Source organism: Bactrocera tryoni, unplaced genomic scaffold, assembly GCF_016617805.1.
Source record: "Bactrocera tryoni isolate S06 unplaced genomic scaffold, CSIRO_BtryS06_freeze2 scaffold_11, whole genome shotgun sequence".
Classification (NCBI taxonomy): Eukaryota; Metazoa; Arthropoda; class Insecta; order Diptera; family Tephritidae; genus Bactrocera; species Bactrocera tryoni.
The window spans coordinates 17,644,879-17,661,987 of NW_024395824.1; the positions used below are offsets into that span (position 1 = coordinate 17,644,879).

At 37.2% G+C, this 17,109-nt stretch overlaps 1 protein-coding gene and 1 pseudogene across 2 annotated transcripts in view; one reads left to right on the top strand and one right to left on the bottom strand.

Moving 5' to 3' along the window:
* Nucleotides 1-17,109, bottom strand: part of LOC120779501 (procathepsin L-like) — a 227,552-nt gene that overhangs the window by 87,026 nt on the left and 123,417 nt on the right. The window lies entirely within an intron of this gene.
* Nucleotides 10,038-10,239, top strand: LOC120779934 (annotated as a pseudogene).

A 17,109-nucleotide genomic window follows, 5' to 3' on the forward strand; every position in this document is an offset into this window, starting at 1 on the left:
GAAATGCTTATGCACCTTCACAAGCCAATTCCTGGAAGTGCATCACACACTGCAGGCTAGACGGAATTTAGGTATAAAATTATGTTAAGCACTAATTTTTGTCACATTTTATGTCAATCAATAAAGTAATGCGGTCGCGCTGCCATCCATGCACCACCGTTGTTAAACGCGAAAACAATTTTGTTTTTTTTAGCTTTCTCAACGAGAGAAAGCTTAACTGGCGCCCGAGCGAATTGCAAGCGAGCGTAAAGCTGTTTGTACTAAAAGTCACGTAAAGCGCAAGAACAACTTATATGCGAAGGAGCGTAAAGCCACCTGTATCACGCGCCGTGTAAAAGTGTAAAAACTTAGCTAAAAAGTTAGGCTAAAAACAAAAAGTGTCGATCGGTCGGTTCCTTAGTAGCTTAGGCAAGAAGGAGACGTTACATGTCGGCCTAAGATCGCGGATATAAAAAAAAAATTTTAAACTAGAGTAATAACAAAACATACTGTAATAAAGTGTTGGACAATAAAGAAGAAAAATCTATATAAACAATATCCCTAAACGATCAAGGATAAAATAAGAAGTGAATGTGCAAAAAAAACTGTGAGAAAAATCTATCCTTAAACGAACAAAGGATAGTAAAAATATTTGACTTTCAATAAGAAGTGAACTATAAAGCAAGTTCTGTGAGCAGCGTGAAATTCTACATCAAAATAGTGCTGCTACCAAATCCTATTGAGCATTGAATGTGCAAAAGAAAAAAACTGTGAAACAAGTTAATAGAAGAGAAAAATCTAAAAGTGAACTATAAAACAAGTAAGGAAGGCCTAAGTTCGGGTGTCACCGAACATTTTATACTCTCGCATGATAAAGTGATAATCGAGATTTCATTATACGTCATTTATATATTTTTCAAATACCGTATTTTTGTAAAGTTTTATTCCGCTATCATCATTGGTTCCTAATGTACATATACATAAATTATACAGAGAAGGCATCAGATGGAATTCGAAATAGCGTTATATTGGAAGAAGGCGTGGTTGTGAACCGATTTCACCCATATTTCGCACGTGTCATCAGGGTGTTAAGAAAATATTATATACCGAATTTCATTGAAATCGGTCTAGTAGTTCCTGAGATATGGTTTTTGGTCCATAAGTGGGCGAGGCCACGACCATTTTCAATTTTTAAAAAAAGCCTGGATGCAGCTTTCTTCTGCAATTTCGTCCGTAAAATTTAGTGTTTCTGACGTTTTTTGTTAGTCGGTTAACGCACTTTTAGTGATTTTCAACATAACCTTTGTATGGGAGGTGGGCGTGGTTATTATCCGATTTCTTCCATTTTTGAACTGTATATAGAAATGCCTGAAGGAAACGACTCTGTAGAGTTTGGTTGACATAGCTATAGTAGTTTCCGAGATATGTACAAAAAACTTAGTAGGGGGCGGGGCCACGCCCACTTTTCCAAAAAAACTGCGTTCAAATATGCCCCTCCCTAATGCGATCCTTTTTGCCAAATTTCATTTTAATATCTTTATTTATGGCTTAGTTATGATACTTTATAGGTTTTCGGTTTCCGCCATTTTGTGGGCGTGGCAGTGGGCCAATTTTGCCCATCTTCGAACTTAACCTTCTTATGGAGCCAAGGAATACGTGCACCAAGTTTCATCATGATATCTCAATTTTTACTCAAGTTATAGCTTGCAAGGACGGACGGACAGACGGACGGACAGACGGACGGACGGACAGACAGACATCCGGATTTCGACTCTACTCGTCACCCTGATCACTTTGGTATATATAACCCTATATCTAACTCTTTTAGTTTTAGGACTTACAAACAACCGTTATGTGAACAAAACTATAATACTCTCCTTAGCAACATTGTTGCGAGAGTATAACAAGTTCTGTGAGCAGCGTGAAATTCTATATCGAAAAGTTACAACAGCATCAACAGCTTTAACTACAGAATCCGTAACGAAGGAAGAAAATACAAGCACAAAACCAGCGCTACAAGCAGTGAGTCGGTGCTATATTTTTTATTATTTCTAAATATATTTATAATTATATACATAGTATTTTGTAAAAACGGCAAATCCCAATAACCTAGTTCGTACACCAATTCTTTCCTTATCCCAAACTTCTGTCGCCCCCCCCACAATCTGCTCAGTTATCAGTAGATGATTTGACTAGGCTAATATCGACAATTGCCACAGACATACTTAGACAACAAGGACCACAGGTAGTATAGTCAGTGCTTAACCCCCTCCGTCGCAAGTGGTAGACCAACAAATCGAGGATAGACATAGGAACAATTTAGGGGAATTAGATAAAATTCCTGACATAAGTAGTTAAATCCCTTTAGGATTTTTCGGGACAGCCAGGAGAATACAACTCCTGGAAGAAAGGTGTTGATCGAATTTTGGCCATATACGAGCCATTGAAAGGACAACCAAAGTATTTTGGCATATTAATTGTGATAAGAAATAAAATAGTCGGCAACGCCGACATTGCCTTAGAATCTTACAACACGCCGCTTGATTGGCAGGCCATATCAAAATGTCTAACGATGCATTATGGCGACAAGAGAGACTTGTCCACTCTCGAGTACCAAATGACGACATTGATACAAGGGAATAGACCCGTCCCTGAATTCTACCAGCAGGTGTATACACACCTTTCGCTGATTTTAAACAAGTTAGGAAATGGGTAATGAATCCTTGTGCCTCCTGACACAGGCATACAGGGACAAAGCATTAGACACATTTATAAGAGGACTAAATGGGGACTTACTCAGACTCTTAGGAATACGGGAACCGGCGGACTTGCCACAGGCTCTTCATCTGTGTATGAAACTAGAGAACCAAACTTTTCGCACAAATCATGCGACTAACGCAAGGAAAGGACAACCCCCTCAGCTGCCACCAAGGAGAAACTTTGTGCAGCAGCAAACACAACAATTTTATCCCCAACTGGCTCATTTTCCAAGCCAAACCAACCTACTTGGCAACCACGGCCACAATTTCTTGGTCAAATAGGGCAGCATAACGGCAATTACCCCCTAGACCACCCAAACCCCAACAGCAGCCCAGAACCGATGGATGTAGACCCAAGCAATCCACTCCCGTAGGATAAATTATATGAATAGACCCACCCAAAACCAGGCTTATGGCAAAAGACCTCAGCCGACTGCTCATCATCAACCAAATAAATATCAAAGAACTTTTCATCTAGCCACAGAACAGGCGGAAGAGGAGAATATCGTTGAACAAACGAGCATTAATTTTTTAGCATGACAGGCTCTTCGCTACCCTATTTTGAAGTAAAAGCGGAGAGCGGAAAAATCCTTAAATTTTTAATAGATACGGATTCAAGCAAGAATTACGTAAAACCCGAACTTGCAAGGAAGCGTATACCAAACGAGGTGCCCTTCTATGCAAAATCCGTTGTAGGTTGCATAAAAATATGCGAGCATACAAAAGCAAAGTTGTTTGATATGAATGAGGAGATAAAATTCTACCTCATGCCTTCTTTAGTAACTTTTGATGGCATACTAGGTAACGACACTCTAAAGGAGTTATAGGCCGTAACAAAAACTACATGAAAGTAAGAAATGGTAAGGCAATAAGATTAAATCAGTTGCTTTCTAAAGCAGTCAATGCAGTAAATATAAAAGAGGAAACGTTGGCTCCTCAAACGAAAACAAAAATGAATCACGTTGTCAACTCCTACAGAAATCTTTTCACAGAACCCGATGAGAAACTTACATATACAACCAAAGTTGTTGCCCAAATTAGGGCAACGGGTGATTCACCAGTTTACACGAAATTCTACCCATACCCCGCAGCTCTAAAAGGCGAGGTAGAAAACCAAGTAAAAAAGCTTCTAAATGATGGTATAATATGGCCGTCAAGGTCGCCGTACAACTCCCCAGTTTGGATTGTACCCAAAAAGGCGGATTCAGCGGGACACAAACAGTACCGCGTGGTCATCGACTACAGAAAGCTCAATGCAGTCACGACTGCGGATAGGTACCCTATCTCCGAGATAACAGAAGTTATCTCCCAGCTGAGCAACAGCAATTTTTTTTCTGTACTTGATCTAAAAAATGGTTTTCACCAGATTCCACTAAAAAAATCTGACAATGAGAAAACCGCATTTTCCATAAACAATGGAAAATACGAATTCACGCGTTTACCTTTTGGCCTGAAAAATGCGCCATCAATATTCCAGCGCACTTTAGACGATATATTGCGAGAATATATCGGGAAATGTTGTTGTCTATATTGATGACATAATAATCTTTAGTAAAACCGAGGAGGAACATCTCGGACACATTAAAACAATTTTTAGGACCCTAGATGAAGCCAACATGAAGGTACAGTTGGATAAATGCAACTTTTTAAAAGGGAAACGGAATTTTTAGGTTACATCATTACACCAAATGGCATAAAAACCAATCCGGCAAAATGGAGGCAATTTCCAATTTTCCACAGCCAAAAAATTTAAAAGAACTCCGTAGCTTTCTAGGTGTGTCAGGATATTACAGGCGATTTGTTAGAGATTACGCAAAAATCGCCAAACCCTTGACATTCTTTTAAAGAGGGGAAGAGGGCCGAACGTCTAAAAACAAATCGGCCAACATTAAGATTGACCTCGATAAAAATGCAATCGAGTCTTTTATCAAAATTAAAAATTCCCTAACGTCCAAGGACATTATCCTTGCTTTCCCAGATTTCGAAAAGGAATTTGAACTGGCTACTGATGCCTCAAACTTCGCCATAGGCGCAGTTTTGTCGCAAAACGATAAGCCGATAGCTTTTATATCGCGAACGTTGAGTAGAGCCGAAGAGCACTACGCAACAAACGAAAAGAAGATGCTTGCAATAATATGGGCATTAAACTCCTTCAGAAATTACCTATACGGTTCACGCAAGGTAAAAATCACGACCGACCACCAACCTTTAACCTATGCGCTAAGCAACAAGAATAGCAATAGTAAAATGAAGCGGTGGAATTTGATCCTTGAAGAATATAACTATGAGTTATACTACAGGCCTGGCAAGGGTGACGTCGTAGCTCATGCCTTGTCTAGAATACCTCATTATACACCATTGAATTCGCTCTCTAAATTCAAAAAATCTCTCTCTAATTCCAAAAAAATGGGAAACATGCAAAGTTAATAAAAACGAACATCATCCGCCAAAGCCACAAATACAGGCCACTCCAATTCCACGGTTTCCTGGTCAAATAGTTCACTTAGATATCCTCATACATCAAATCAGTTTATTTTGACAGCCGTAGATAAATTTTCAAAATTTGCTGTCGCGAAACCCATACAATCTAAAGCTGCAGAGGATATCAGGCAACCTCTGAGAGATATATGTACTACTTTCCCTCATACCAGAAACGGTAGTATTTGACAATGAAAGATCATTTAAATCTGAGTCAATAAATTTTATGCTAGAGAATGAGTTCGGCATACAAATATTTCGAACAGCCCCTTACACCAGCTCCTCAAATGGACAGAGTTGAACGGTTTCATTCAACCTACAGGAGATCATGCGTTGCTTTACCAAAGCGAAAAAACGCATAATTCTTTTAACGAATTACTGGAGAAATCGGTAAAAGAATACAATTATTCAATTCATTCCACTACCGCAGAGAAACCCGTAGAAGCTTTCTTTGGCAGAAGAGTTTTGTAGTGACCCAAAATTACTAGATAAGGATAGAGAGGAAACTGCTAGGAAATTATTAACTAAACAGAATATCGACCTTTTGTACCATAATAAAGATCGAACCCCGTTAAAACAATACGTCAGAGGAGACGAGATTTTCGTAAAAATGAGACAAGAGAATAGGAGCAAAAGTTATCTTCTAAATACAGAAGGAAATTGTAGAGCAGAACTACAATTCCTGAAAATTAAAACTAAGTCAGGTAAAATCGTTCACAAAAAAAATATTAAACAATGTTAAAAATTATTTTTCCAGTTAGTCATAATGACCCGCTACTATACCTTTCTGATTCAACTAACGATGACATCGACCGTGATCACACAACAAATCGACATACAGGATCTTACCAACAACAACGACGGGTGCACCTACCCATTAAGACAGGAGAAGTAAGGACAATCAACCATTACGACAAAATTTTACATTTCATCAATTTAACGAAATATGAAGAAACGCTATCGCTTATTTCAGGCAACATTAACACTCTAAAAGCAATCACTTTTGAGGACAGACAATTTCTTGACTCAATCCATAAAAATTTTGTTTTATTAGAAGCTAAGTTAGACGGTTTGCATCCGCACTTTAAAGTCAAACGAGGCTTACTCAATATCGTAGGAAAAGGACTAAAATTTATAGCAGGCTCCATGGACAGTGACGATGAAAAAGAAATTAGGGACGCTCTCACACAAGTTCATAATAACGAAGAACTTACCACTTATAATGATAACAATTTAATGCAAATTAGCGACTTTCTTTCTGGACAGATAACGAACATTACAGACCACATAAACAAACAACAAACTGTTATTAGTAGTTACATAAACGAATTTACTGAATTAGCACAAAATAAAATAAAGACAGTAGAGGACGAAATTCAATTCATCATGCATACTTACCAAATTAACAACGACATATCGCTTTTACGCAATCACGTAGATGACAGCGGAGAAATCATTTTTTCAACTAAATTAGGTATCTTGCCAACGGACATTCTAACCCCTACTGAACTGACCCATATTAGCAATTTTGAAAGTTACAGCCACATTAGAACAGCCGTACTATTTCAGAAAAATACAATCATCCTATCCCTCTTCATACCTCAATATTCTCAGAATACATTATCCAAAATAAAGTTTGAACCCATCCCAAACATTAGTAATAAATCAGTAATACTAAGCCATTTAGAAATCCTAGACAAGGACAATAAAATGTACCAATTAGAAATTAAGGATAATTTAGAAAAGAATATTATAAGAATTGTAAAGGCAATATATTAATGTTTAAAGAAGCGAGCTGTAAGCTTGAAAATTTTAATAAACCTGATGTAATAGAAATGCTACCAGGCACCCTTGTATTTAAGAATTTTAATTCAAATATAACCCAAAATTGTAATAAACAAAAGATAAGCCAAAAAGGCACATTTTTATTAAGGTTCGAAAATTGTGAGATAAAGATTTCTAATAGAACATATTTCAATGTAAACTTGAGGATATTTGAAACATTTGTATTACCAAATGTAATAACAAAAATAAATGATACAAACGAAATTAATAAAGAAGTAAAGATGGAAGCATTGTACATAAAACAGCTTCAGCATGAAAATAATTTTAAATTACTAAATAATGGAAACAGTGTATCCTCAATAATTAGCTTAAGTTCTGATACATCAATTGTTTGAATTATAGTAGTCACTACTGCAATTTTATTTTTTATTATCAAAGAAAAACAAAAAATGTACATTTCGCATAGCCCAGAAGCAGAATTTATTGCAAACGTGCAGGAAGGCCCGTTCCTGCAAATTACAACATCGCAGCCCAACAATAACACCGGTCGCGGACGATCGAACTAAGAGGGGAAGAGTTAATACAACACCTATCAACAATTCGACAATGACTTAAGCAAATCGCCGCAGCAGTTTCAGTAACAACGACTTGACTTCCGGCACGCGCACCCGAAATGCTTATGCACCTTCACAAGCCAATTCCTGGAAGTGCATCACACACTGCAGGCTAGACGGAATTTAGGTATTAAATTATGTTAAGCACTAATTTTAGTCACATTTTATGTCAATCAATAAAGTAACGCGGTCGCGCTGCCATCCATGCAGCACCGTTGTTAAACGCGAAAACAATTTTGTTTTTTTTTAGCTTTCTCAACGAGAGAAAGCTTAACTTATGTGTACGCATATGTATGTTTGTATGCTTGTGCATTATTTGTTTGGCAATGTATGCAAATATATGTACATATAAGTATATATGAATGTATGAACATGCAAGTCAATGCAATTTCAATTTCTGAACGCGCGCATGCGTATACATACACTCATATGAGCATGTGCAGATACACAAGATAGGATAGAAGGTGTATGCCTTGTAACATCGTATACTATACAAATAAATATTTTTCTTACTAATGGAAATTAAATTTATCACAGCAATATACATAATATACGTATACATAATATTGCTGTGATAAATTTAATTTCTATTAGTAAGAAAAATATTTATTTGTATAGTATGCGATGTTAAAAGCAAAAAATTAAAAATTTATTCTGTCGAGATTCGAACCTTAGACCTGTGGTATCATCTTGACTTTCCAAGCGCTTACCACCAACACCACCATTGACACTTTGGTTGCGCTGACTTAAGTATGGTTTGGTTATGCATGTACATAAGAAACATACGATGGTTCTGATAATTTTGTTTAAGTATAGAAATATGCTTTTGTGGAACATTTGCTTTCGCAAATATACAGACAAATGTGCAAACGACATAATATATGTACATATGTATGATTGTTTCGCATTTTGCTTCTACGCCGGTCAAATTTCTATACAAAAATCGGCTGAAATGTGTGAGAAAATAAAAAATGGACAACTAGGGCAAATAATTTTTAAAAAATTTATTGACAATTAAATATAAATGAAAATACATGTAAGTTTACTTAAATTTATTGAAATTTCGTTTCGCATTTTTCGGCACTTTCAAATTAATTAATATAAGTAATATTCACGACTTAACCCGCACACGTCTTATTCGCGCAAAATTTCCAACTTTATGAAAATTGGCGCAATTATTGACACTTCAATTTTATGTAAAGTTTAAAACATGTTTACATATGAATATATAATATATTTGATTTTGGCGCAATTATTGACACTTGTCTTAATATACAAAATTGGGCCAAAACGAAACAATGAAATACATAATTACTTTTCCATGTCAATATGGAAATGCCGACGGCAAAACGCAAAGGCATATATTGCACATATGTACGTACATACATACAAGCGATTTCTTGGTTGAAAGCAAAAAATTAAGCATGAGAAATTGAAATGCCGACGGCAAAACGAAATTGCTTACATTCGTACATTGCGTATGAATCATGAAAATATCATCATAATGTTTAGGTAAATCTTTTATATATTTAAAATGAGTTATTATAAAATAAGATCACATATTCAATTAAAAATAAATTCTATTGGGAATCGAACCTACGTGCTCGTCGCAACTTTCGAAGCGCTTACCACCTAGACCACCATTGACACTTTAATTGCGTTGTCCTAATTATGGTTTGGTTATGCATGAAAGAAATATACAATGGGTCGCCGATTGTTACCTCTTTCCTTGCTGCTGCTGCGCATATGTATGTTTGTGTGCTTGTTCATTATTGAAGTTATACTGCATTTTCTTTCCTTTGTCTTTCATTTCTGCGAATTATCAACTATTTTATGTGATCTTTTGTTGAAAACCCTGCGTTGGCCGTTGAAAAATTAAGGCTATACCAGAGATAAAGAGATCCCCAACTCTCCTGTCACTGGAAATGTGAGATCCGCTCATCTACCGAACTTTGACAGTTGACTGGATTGGGTAGGTTTTGACGTTTTGCAATTGGAATGACTGGAATGGCCAGATTGAAATTATACCAAAAATATATGTGAACGGAGGAATTTGTTGCCGCCGTTCAAGATCGCTAATAAAATTTGTAATTTGATGCATAATAGAATTAATTTTTTATTACAAATGATTAAAAACATTTATTAATTGAGACTAACAGGCTTAATTCACCTTATTAAGTATTGAAAGATCGAAAGTCAGTTGTTTTAATATACCATAAAATCATAAAAAAAATTAAGTAGTTTCGCCATATATTAAAAGTCCAATATATAATAATTTGCAATCGTAATAAATGTTGGGCATTTTAATTTAAAATGCCCGAAAATTCTTATTTTGTTCGATCTGGCCACAATAGAAAATGTTTCAAAAAACGCTTATTTTGAGGCGCTCTCACACTGGAATAAGTTGGGCATCCCATTATTCCTGGCTATACTTTACAGGATTATTTCTGTAGTTAGCTTCATTTAAATATTTTGGAAATCGACCCGCGATGACGAGGTATATCGTTTTATCTGACAGCGTGAGGTTTAAGAAGTTCATTTCTAATTGTGTCTTGTGGCATATTAGAAATCATGTTTCTTCGAAAATCGTTCGCTTGCAACGGATAAAACGACTTCTGAGTGGTGATTTTAATGAATAAATTCCTTTTGGTTGAAGTGCTCTGCGTTGGCCGTTGAAAAGTTAAGACTATACTTCTCAGGATCATTCATTCCTTTCAAGAAATTAATGACCTTTAGAAATATGCATATTTGCATTATTTCGTTGTCATTTCCATATTCGTAGCAATGGAATTTCTAAGGCATAAGTAAAGTAATGGCCGCCGATTGTCACCCCTTGTAGCAGCTTCGCCTACAACCATGTGTAAATACATATGTATGTATGTATACGTATGATCGTGAATACATATCGACGCAGATTTTTGCGAGAAGCACCAGAAAGTTGTGCAATTTATGATTTTTAGCTTTTGCCATCGTCGCGAAAAGACGACTTGTTGGTTGGAGGCATGCTCGGGGAGATAATAAATTATAATAAATTTATAATAATAATATTTACTGCTGATTTAATACTAAAACCACATTCTTCCAATGCTTCTTTAACGTCGTTAGAGTCTACCAAGGACTCTATCCCTTTTATAACAATAACTAGGCCTTTAGAGCTCTTCAGTTGGTAAGAGTAGTATTATTATTCGATAAGAATTTTACAACATCCATGAAGTTTTTTCAGTGTATGTTTGAATTTTTGGCTATCTATGTTATATTTTTTCAAGGGCAGAATGTAAAAATTGTTTGTGCCTATTATATTGCTTATTTTGGAAACAAGCGCATTTGAGCTTCCCTCACGCAAATATCGGGTGATTTTTTAAGAGCTTGATAACTTTTTTTTTAAAAAAAACGCATAAAATTTGCAAAATCTCATCGGTTCTTTATTTGAAACGTTAGATTGGTTCATGACATTTACTTTTGAAGATAATTTCATTTAAATGTTGACCGCGGCTGCGTCTTAGGTGGTCCATTCGGAAAGTCAATTTTGGGCAACTTTTTCGAGCATTTCGGCCGGAATAGCCGAATTTCTTCGGAAATGTTGTCTTCCAAAGCTGGAATAGTTGCTGGCTTATTTCTGTAGACTTTGGAGACTTGACGTAGCCCCACAAAAAATAGTCTAAAGGCGTTAAATCGCATGATCTTGGTGGCCAACTGACGGGTCCATTTCTTGAGATGAATTGTTCTCCGAAGTTTTCCCTCAAAATGGCCATAGAATCGCGAGCTGTGTGGCATGAAGCGCCATCTTGTTGAAACCACATGTCAACCAAGTTCAGTTCTTCCATTTTTGGCAACAAAAAGTTTGTTAGCATCTTGGTTGACATGTGGTTTCAACAAGATGGCGCTACATGCCACACAGCTCGCGATTCTATTGCCATTTCATGCGATTTAACGCCTTTAGACTATTTTTTGTGGGGCTACGTCAAGTCTAAAGTCTACAGAAATAAGCCAGCAACTATTCCAGCTTTGGAAGACAACATTTCCGAAGAAATTCGGGCTATTCCGGCCGAAATGCTCGAAAAAGTTGCCCAAAATTGGACTTTCCGAATGGACTACCTAAGACGCAGCCGCGGTCAACATTTAAATGAAATTATCTTCAAAAAGTAAATGTCATGAACCAATCTAACGTTTCAAATAAAGAACCGATGAGATTTTGCAAATTTTATGCGTTTTTTTTTTTAAAAAAAGTTATCAAGCTCTTAAAAAATCACCCGATAGATTGGACGGATTTGGCATTCACGACTGTGGTGGTACCCTTTGCATTGCCGTTAGGCTCTTTGCTCAGTAAGGCAAATCTGTTGCCATCAAGAATTTCTTACAAAACACGTCCGTACACCTTAAACGCTAAAGTATGTAAGAATGCACAATGAGCCATAAAGCACATACATATAAAACATAAAACATTAAAAGACTTCAGAAATAACTTTTGAATTTGCTGGAGATTTCCGACAGAATCATCCTATCATTAACAGGGGTACGCGAGCAGATATTATCAAAGCATGCTTACCGTGTGATTCTGTACTGTGATACAGTCTCAAGTCTCTAAATTTGAGATTTTAAGTTAGAGACAAATTTTGAGACTTCAGACGATTTTGCTATTCTGTAAGTGACAGGCACAAAATCTACCACATTTCATTATTCAGAGATGTTTTTACACTTGAATGAAAATAAATATGTCAATAACAAATATTAAATTTTCTATGACATAGTCAAAAAACATAATTATCAATAAAAATAAAAATATATGTTGACTTTGCTTCATAATATTTACGAAATTTATGTAAAATTGATTTATTTTTAACCTTTTCTTGTTTGCGTTGCTTACAAAATATTAAAACACGACAATCGATTAATACCTATGATGATCTCTATTCAGTATATTCAAAATGGCAGAGAGGAGTTCTTTTTAGTTTTGTGACTTGCTAACTATTGGGTCTCAAACTTGAGGCAATATTTTGAGACAAACGTTATAGAATGTTTAGTGAATAGTAACTAGTCACAAATTGATACTTTACCTCAAAATGTCTCAAATAGAGACTAGAGACTGGTTACAGAATCCCGCTATTAGTAGCATGGCCATTATGGACTTCGATTGAAAATTACAGAGGAATATGAGAGATCATCTTCATGGAATCACTGATGGTGATTTTCCACAGAAATTACAATTGGGGAAGGAATTTTTGAAACTCCAAGTTTAAGCAGTAATTGTATCAACGAAATAAACGATAAAAATAAAAAAGTTCCCGGAGACAAAAATACAAATCGATAGACGCCGTGACTAGTATGGAGGACGCGGTCCATTATCCCCAGTAGTTTTTAAATTCATTAAACCTTTCTGGACTGCCACCAGATGAATTGGCTCTAAAAGCCAATTATGTTGTCGAGGAATTTAAGTCCTCCAAGCATGTGTAACGGGACTAGGCTGTTTATTAAGGAATTGAAGGACAAATAATTTGTAACAATCAGTATCACCGGCCCAGCAGCTGGTCAACTAGCTCATATACCGAGGATTTCGATGATCCCAAGTAATCTCCCAATCCCATTTAAACGGCTTTAATTTCCAGTGAAAACATCTTTCGCTCTAACTACTAATAAGTCCCAAAGCCAAACTTTCGAATTAGTTATTGAAATTATTATTATATATATTATTATAATTAGGGATTGAACTGCGAAAAGAATGTTTTACGCAAGGCCAACTACAAGGTGCGTTCCAAAGTAAACAGGACGTCAAAAAAAATCCAGAACAAATGTTTTTTTGGCAAAATCAATTTAATTTATTCAAAATAGTCTCCTTCTGCTTCAATACAGCTTTTCGCATGGTCCAAAAGCATGTTGAACGAGTGTTTTAGCTCGTTGGCCGGTATGGCCGCCAGTATGCCGGTGCAGCATTTTGAATGTGCTCTACGTCTGCATAACATTTAACGTTGGGCAAATGCATTTTTCCGAAAAGGAAGATGTTGGATTCTGAGAAATTTTTGGTCGTCAATTAATTTGTGCTGAATAAACCGTGCACACACCTTTCGTAAGCCCAAATGTTGGGTCAAAATGCGATAAATCGATGTTTTGAAGATGTTCAATTCCACTTCCATGAATTTGAATGTCGATTTCGTCTGATTTTTGTTGAATTCATTCACAGTTTCGATGGAATTTCCGGTAATTACGGATTTTGCTTGGCCCACATGTTGATCGTCATTTATATCCACACGACCACTTTGAAAACGTTGAAACCATTCATGCACTCTGATACGGGATAGGCAATCATCGCCATAAACTTGTTTCATTAATTGAAACGTTTCGGTAAGAGTTTTTCCAATTTTAAAACACAATTTTATGTTGGCTCTTTGTTCGAAGCTCATTTTCGCACCGATAACACAAACATACTGACACTTAAAACGCAATAACTTTACTTCCAATCAATGAAATGTCATGAAATGGCTGACAGGACAATCGATAAAGAAGCAGATTCTAACGCACCAGTCGACATATAGATGGCGCCACCAGTGGGCGCTAGATTCAAAAAGTCCTGTTTACCTTGGAACGCACCTTGTATATGTTTGTCTATTGCGGGTCGGAGGTCCTGAAAATCAATTTATATTGCGGCCACAAAATAAATTAATATCAAATATTGCTTACAGGGAAGCTCTGATTTAAAAATTATTTTTCAGGAGCAGAGAAAGTAAAGTATATAGTAAAGGCCTTTCTACAAAAATTAAAAAAAAAATAATCATAATACATAAAATATACTTCCATGTTCGAATTTTCTTCATTAAACTAATTTTTTATGACCCCTTGCAAACACGAGAAAGTATATGTAAGAGAGTGTGTACAAAGTTATATCTTTTGAAATGATTGTTTAGTACCCTTGTGAAGCCGGGGTGGGCTGCTAGTACAAATATAAAATAAATCTTAGACATCCTGCCCGGTCGAAGCAACTGCTTCGAAATCGCCGGGTGCAGACTCCATTAGAAGTAATCAATGTTGCGTTTCGAACCAGGCCACCACTGCCATGATGGTCCTCTGTTATGCAACCCATATGAATGAATACGAATATTTTCGGTACGCTTCCGCCACTTACTACGTGATTGTACTCTTCACTCCACCGATGTCAGAGCTGTTGATGTGTTCGTCGTAACCACTGTCAGTGCTTTAGTTGGTTAGCTGGACTTTCCGCCACGGTCGGTTCTGCCACTGCGATAAGTGGAGCGCCAATGAAGAAATCTTCAAGTGTTAGCGTAAAGCGGACTCGAACTCAAACAAGCTTAAATTCCTGTCGTCAGTGTCTGCGAATATCACATCACCTGGTTACCTATGACATCAACCAAATGCCGTTTCGCGAACTTCCTAGCAGCCTCCCCCAATCCACCTTGATTAGGGGCACTAGATGTTATAAAGTGCTAACTCGTCTCAATATTGGCGATATATTTTTGACTCTGTTCACTGTGCCAAGTAGCTAAGTCTTCCTTCATCATCCGAGTGGTTCCTACAAAATTTGTAGCTTTATCACTATATAAGTCGCGACACAAACTGCGTCGACTAACAAAACTCGTGTATACGCCCTTGATTACAAGTCATCCACGAAATCGACATTCGCAGGTTTGGTAGCCATACATACGAAAACTGACAGATAGGTTTTTACTGCACTGCGAGATTTTATAGTGCCAATGCGCAGTGAAAAAGAATTGCAGTAGTCTACACCTGAAACCAGAAATGGTCGAGACACATTGAGCCGATGTCGAAGTAATGAGGTCATCTGTTGAGTAACTCCACGATGTCTTCGGCAAATCACATATTTATTTACTAAACTACGGACAACTTGCCTTGCATGAAGAATCTAATAGCGGTAGCGTAGGTCTCTAGCATTACTACCTTCGGAAGTATAGTTTGATGGCGATGTTCTTCAACCAATGTTGCCCTATTAATGCAGCCATCTACCCGTATGATAACGTGATCTCCTAAGTATCATCTGTTAAATGTTAGCAGTGGGCTGGACGTTTATACGTTAACTAGACAGACTTTTGGGGCTCTCAACAAAAAATGGTATTATGTCTGAGGCCACATTGACGACAACATCCAGAGGGTTACTGCTTAGATAAATGCCCTGACCGTAATCAGTTAAAGCATAAGCCTTTTTTCCTGAGGGCATCGAAACATTTCTCCTGTGGTAAGTCAAATAAAGTTGGACAACGCGTGACCTTATGAAGGCTTTGACAATATTGACACTTTGCTTCTTCCATTGAATAGTGCATTTTACGTTGCGCGCAGTTGATACGCGCTGATGTTGAAATACGGATACTGTGTGGGTACCATCTACGACCTTAACAAACTCCCTTGACAGACTTTGAGCCCTTTTCTCCAAGAACTTAATAACGCCGATAAATTTTTCAATTCCGTTAGGGAGTAGTGCATGTACCATTCGCGCTTTGTTGTAGTGGGAGTTTTGATACCACGATAGGCACCGTTAAAGCTCTTGAAGTGGCCAATTCACAATAGCCAACGAAGGCAGAGAACCGCTAATCATATCTACAATATTCAGCAATGATCGCGCTGACTCCTCTGGCGTCAACGAGTGGTTTACCAAACGCACAACAAGAACTTCAACCAACTGCTTAGGGTTATCATACCGTTTCTTCAAAGTTGTCCATCAGCAACCAACGGCACCGATGAGTAGGGAACAGCCGGTGCAAGCTTACCGAGTTTGTACGCGGTGGGTAATTCTCGGTTGTGCACCAAGGTCTCGAACGCGTCCTTAAATGCCAACTAATTATGTAGCCCGCTATCATGATGAATTTATATTTCCCTCCGTAGAAACTTACAACTCATCAATTTTGGTCGAACGCAAGCGTATAAGAACATAAGTCGTTATAACTTCTTCGGGGACATCCCACCATGTTGAATGCATTCTCAACTCCAACTTTTTCGAAAGACTGAGGAGCGCCTCGTGGTTTACCAGCAATTACCAGCATTACCGTTCGTAATGGGATCTCGCCGAATTCAAAATCTGCTCAACCTTGTATGAATCTAATTCACCCGTGCGTAGCTTGGGCACCTGTTCTATTGTGCGAGAAATAACAGATGCATAAAACTGACGAAGATTGATGTCTGCCATTTTCAATTTACGTACATGTAAAATGCGGTTATGCTTTACAATTGCACTGCAGGAACTGAATTTTATCCGAGCATATCGCGTTAATCCTTTAAGATAGCGTCAAACCAATTTACTCATGAAAATCGACAATTCAAACTCTCAAAATTAACAATGATCTTAGTCCTCACAGGAGGCAGCAGAAATTATGTTCAGTAAAACGCAGGACTAAGATTGAAAGCACGTCTATTTATTGCGGCGATCCAAAGCAGAAGAGAACTCTTACAGCGGTAGTACAATAGTTTAAGAAAATAATAGAAGCAATGAACGACAGGTAATTGAGAAACACTTTGCACAAGGTGCATCGTGTGAA